The sequence below is a fragment of the Elephantulus edwardii genome, unplaced genomic scaffold (assembly GCF_000299155.1).
Source record: "Elephantulus edwardii isolate Elephantulus edwardi_28Jun2011 unplaced genomic scaffold, EleEdw1.0 scaffold00046, whole genome shotgun sequence".
NCBI classification, from domain to species: Eukaryota; Metazoa; Chordata; class Mammalia; order Macroscelidea; family Macroscelididae; genus Elephantulus; species Elephantulus edwardii.
Genome location: NW_006399796.1, coordinates 2,089,074 through 2,094,662, shown reverse-complemented (window position 1 = coordinate 2,094,662; position 5,589 = coordinate 2,089,074). Strand labels below are relative to the sequence as shown.

Genomic DNA, 5,589 nt, shown 5'->3' with positions numbered 1-5,589 from the left:
AAAAATTTAAAAAATTAATTAAAAAATTAAAAAAAATTGGTTTTCATATAATCATTCATTCATTCATGTGTTTCATTCGTTTGCACTGTGTTTTATGCACTCATTCATATGTTGTTTGTTGTTGTTAAGTGTAATTGAGTCACCTGCATGTCATAGAGACCCTATATACAATAGCTCTGAACTCATCCTATCCTGAGCCAACCTCACCGACTTTGACACACCTACTCCTATTATCTCAGTTACTGTATTATCCATATCATCCTGAGTCTTCCTTTCCTGAGCTGTCCCTCCACACTTCTAAGCATGATGTCCTTTTCCAAGGCCACCTGTCTAAAGTGTGTGAGACAGAGCTTCAAAATTCTAGCCCTCAAGGAGAAACTTGGTTTCACCCTCTCCAAGACAGACTTATTTGTTCTCTTGGCTGTCCATGGTATGTTCAACACACTTCTCTAGCACCATAAATCAAAGGCATCAATTCTTCCTCTTTAATCTTTAGTCATTATCCAGTTCTCTGATGCATATAAAGAAATTGCAAAAACCATGGCCTAGGTCAGGTACACCTTAGTTTCTAGACTGACATCATTGCTCTTTAACACTCTGGAGAGGCCCCTGACTGCAGACTACCTCAGTGCAATTTGTCTTTTTATTCTCTTACCACTAGTGCCAAGAGTGTTCATTGTGGAGCCGAGCAAGCTATAATTGTTAACAACTTCAATCTCTTCTCCATCTATCACGGTGCTGCCAATTGGCCCAGTAGTGAGAATCTTTGTCTTCTAAATGTTGACCTTCAATCCTTATTGAAGACTATAATCCTTGACCTTCCACAGCAAACACTTCAAGTCCTCCACAGTTCTGGAAACAAAGTTCTTTTATCTGCATAATGTAGATTATTGATGAGTCTCCTTCCAATCCCGATGACACCTTTCTCCTCATAAGACCAGCCTTATGAATGATCCGTTCCGCATATATATTAAAAAGGTATAAGGTCGACACTTTTCCTAATTTTGAACTATGAAGTGTTTTTTGCTCTGTCCTGACAACTTCTTCTTGATCCCAGGATAGGTTTCACAGGAACAAAAGCAAGTGTTCTGGGATTCCCATTCTTCTCAAGTTAAGCCACAATTTGTTGGAATACACAGAGTCAAATGTCTTTTCATAGTTAATGAAAGAAAAATAAACATTACTCTGGTCTCCTTTGCTTTCAGCCAAGATCCACATGACATTGGCGGTAACGTCTGTAGTGCCACTGGCTCTTGTATTTCCACCCAGCTTGTATTTCTAATATGAATTTTAATAGAACCATTAATGTATACCCATATTCATACACATACAAGGACGTCTAGTGAATACCACTATCATTCAGTTATATGCACCAACAATTAGAGCCAAAGAAGAGGAAATAGAAGATTTCTACCAACCTTAACAGTCAGAGATCAATCAAACATGCAATCAAGATGTATTAATAATGATGGGTGACTGGAATGTAAAAGGAACAGAGAAGAAGAAACAGTGGTTGGAAAACATGGACTTGGTGACAGAAATGAAGCTGGAGATAGAATGATATAATTTTGCACAATCAACAATTTATTCATTGCAAATATATTTTAAAGAAAGATAAACACAGGTTATACACATGTGTTTCACCTGATGGTATGCATAGAAATTATATTTATTACATCTGTGGAGAGAACCACTGGAGAAGCTGAGTATTAGCTGTGAAAACTAGACCAGGTGCTGATTGTGAAACAGATTACCAACTACTCATTTAGAAGTTCAAGCTGAAGCTAAGGCAAATTAAATAAAATCCACAGGAAAGAAAACATGACCTTGAGTCTATCCCACCTGAATTTCAAAGCCATCTCAGGAATAGTTTTGAGGCCTTGAACACTAATGAGAGAAGAGCAGATGAGTTATGGGAGCATATCAAAAGTATCATCCAGGAAGAATGCAAAAAGTCATTATAAAGACAGAGGAGGAAGAAAAGACCAAAATGGATGTCAGAAGAGACTCTGAATATTGCACTAGAGTGCCAAGAAGCCAAAGCAGAGGGAAGAAATCAAGATATTAAGGAGCTGAACATAATATTTCAAAGTGTAGAGCAGGAAGACAAAGAAAAGTAGTATAATGAAATGTGCAAAGAGCTGGAGTCAGAAAATAAAAGAGGTCGCTCAGAATTTCTTAAGCTTAAGGAACTGAAGAAAAAATTCAAGCCTACAGTTGCAGTACTTTAAAATGTTTTGGACAGAATATGAAATGCTCCAGAAGTATTAAAAGAAGCCGGGAAAAGTATACAGAGACATTGTATCAAAAGGAATTGGCAGACACAGAAGAATTTCATGAAACAAGCATGAGCAAGAGCCTGAGGTAATGAAGGAGGTTCAAGTTGCTTTGAAAGAATTGGCAAAAAATAGAGCCCCAGGAATTGATGATATATCAATTAACATATTTCAACTAACAGAGGTTGCCCTAGATGTGCTCACCAAGCTATGCCAAGAAATCTGGATGACAACGACCACTTGGCCAATTGACTGGAAGAGATCTACATTTGTTCCCATTCCAAAGAAAGGTGATCTGATAGAGTATGGAAAGTATCAAACAATATAATTGTTATCACAGGCAAGCATTCTGCTGATTATTATCCAAAAACAACTGGAACAGCACATCAACAGAGAACTACCAGAAGTGCAGGCTGCATTTAAAAGGGTCGTTGTTATTGGGGATATTGTAGCAAATGTTAGATGGATGTTGGCTGAAAGCAGGGAGTACCAGAGGTATGTCTATCTGCGTTTCATTGATTATGTAAAGGTGTTTGTGGATTACAACAAACTGACTAACTCAAGAAGAATGAAAACTCCAGACCACTTGATTGTGCTTATGCTAAACCTATATTTGGCACCAGGAGGCAGTCGTCAGAGCAGAACAAGAAAACACTGCATGGTTCAAATTGGGAAGGGTGTATGCCAGGAATATGTCCTATCTCCAAACCTTTTCACTCTATATGCAGAATAGATTATCTGGGTGGGTGTGCTCTATGAGGAGAAATGTGGCATCAGGATTGGATGAAAATTCATCAACAGTCTTCATTATGCAGATGAAAACAACCCTGCTTGCTAAAACTGAGGCGTATCTGAAGTGCTTGGTGCAAAAAGTCAAGGACTGTAGCCTTCAATATGAATTGAAACTCAACATCAAGAAAACAAAGATTCTTACCACTGTGCCAATTTTGAGGGATTGTGAGGGATAGTGAAGAAATTGAGATTGTTACAGCTTTAGTTTGCTTGGTTCCACAATCAACACTCTTGGCACCAGCAGCCAAGAAATTAAAAGATGTGTTGGGAAAGTCTGCGACTAGAGACCTCTCCAAAGTACTGAAGACCAACTATGTCAGTCTGGAGACTAAGGTGTACCTGATACAGGCCATGGTCTTTGTAATCACTTGCTATGCATCAGAGAGCTAGACAATTACCAGGGGTAATAGAAGGAGAATTGATACCTTTGAGCTGTGGTGCTGGAGAAGAGTATTGAATATACCATGGACTGCTAAAAGAACAAATATGCTTTCCCTGGAGAGGGTTAAAGCAGGCTTCTCCTTGGAGGTAAGGATTCTGAAGATTCATCTGACATACTTTGGACATATTGCAATGAGGGACCAATCTTTAGAGAAGGATGTCATGCCTGAGAGGATGGAGGGACAGCGAAAGAGAGGAAGATCTTTGATGACACGGACTGACTCAGTGACTGGGGTAATGGGGGTAGGTGTGTTAGATACGATGAGATTGGCACAGGATATTGCAGGATTTAGGCTGTTATATGTAGGGTCACTATAAGTCACAGGTGAAGGTGATACAATGGCACATAACAACAAAGCAGAAAATTAATAAAAATAGATAATTGAATAAAGATATTTTAAGACAAAACTCTAAAACTTTTCTCAAAAAGCTATTTGATGGTAGGTCTAGCCATTGGGGTTCTGTTCCACCTATTACTCCTCTCAGTTTCCATCATGGCCTGGGAACCAGATACTACAGACTCTGTGATAGGAATGAAGCCTGGGATATTGTCCTGTAAGCTTTGGCTCTGTTTGGGATCATGACCACAGCTGCCTTCATGCTTGCTTTCCTGATCTTCGTCTACAAGGTGCAGGACTCCAACAATAGAAAAGTGCTTCTGACTCAGTTTCTCTTCCTCCTGAGGGTTTTGAGGATCTTTGGCCTCACCTTTGCATTCATCATCCAACTTACCAGTGGGACAGGGCCTGTACACTGCTTTCTCGTTGGCATCCTTTTGACCTCTGCATTTTTTGCCTCTTGGCTCAGACTTTGAACTTGATGAAGCTGGTCTATGGGAGGTAGCCCTTCTCCTTGCTAATGATCTTGGCCCTGACTGTGTGCTTTAGACTGGTACAAGATATCATTGCTGTTTAATACCTTGTTCTCACCATGAACATGACCAATGACAATATATTTTCTGAGCTTTCTGTCCAATGTCCCAATGAGGACATTGTCTTGCTGCTCATCTATGTTGTCATTGACCCTTGTCAGGTCCTCTTTCATCTTCTGTGGATCTTTCACTGGCTCGAAGAGACACAGGGCACATAATTCCCTCATCATGCTCTTCTCTCTTGCCATCTTGGTGGCATGGATAACGGTGCTTTTGGCTATGTCCTTGCTTCACAGTGGGATAATATCATCCTCAGCTCAGCCTTGGTTGCCAATGACTGAGTTTTCCTGCTGATTTACATTATTCCTGAGTTCCACGTGCTCATCAACCAGTGGAACCCTATGGATTACCCTACTGAGGATGCTTTTTAAAACCTCAACTTATGAAGAAGAGTGGACAACAGAGGCTACTCTCAAGAGGAGATCACTCAAGATCTTGAAGAGATAGGTGACATACTCTTTGCCCCTTATTCCACCCATTTTCAGCTGCAGACACGGAACTCCCAAAGGGATTTCTCCATTCTATGGGCCCAGATGTGGGACAGTCCTTACAATAACTATGTAGGAAGGAAAGAGAGCAGCTAACCATGCTTTGAAGAGTGGGACAACCACAACAAAACAGCCAAACAATCGGGGAGGCCAAAGGGATATGGGCTAAATCCAGAGGTTTCTAAGAAAACTATACAGTTTAAGAAGAATTGGCCTCTCTCAAAGACTCAAGCACTGCTGTTCTGCACAGAGGCAGTGGGAGTTAACAAGACTCTAGCCCTTAGTTGTAGTGCTTTCCCTTTGGTGCACACTTTGAACGCTTTTAAGTAGGTGACTCTAGTAACTCAGGAGTAACTTTACTATAATAACCTGTCATTTTACACGTGACTAAGTGCAAGAGAGGAAGAGACATTTACTCAGTGATTAGGGTAATGGGAGGGGGTGTGTGTCAGAGACCATGAAATTGGCTCAAGATAGAGCAAATATCAGAGCTATTGTACATAGGGTCACTATGAATTTGAGTCCACTCAATGGCACACAACAAACAACAACATCTGATTCCAAATTAATTGGCTCATTTAACTTCATAACTCATCTAATTTAAGGCAGGTTTTGGCGCACAGCAGAACTGCAAATCTGAATGTTGTTGTTGTTGTTGTTG

At 40.2% G+C, this 5,589-nt stretch overlaps 1 pseudogene; it reads left to right on the top strand.

Annotated features, from left to right (window-relative positions):
• Nucleotides 1–4,811, top strand: part of LOC102864848 — a 19,275-nt pseudogene extending 14,464 nt beyond the window's left edge.
• The last annotated feature ends 778 nt before the right edge of the window (nt 4,812–5,589 follow it).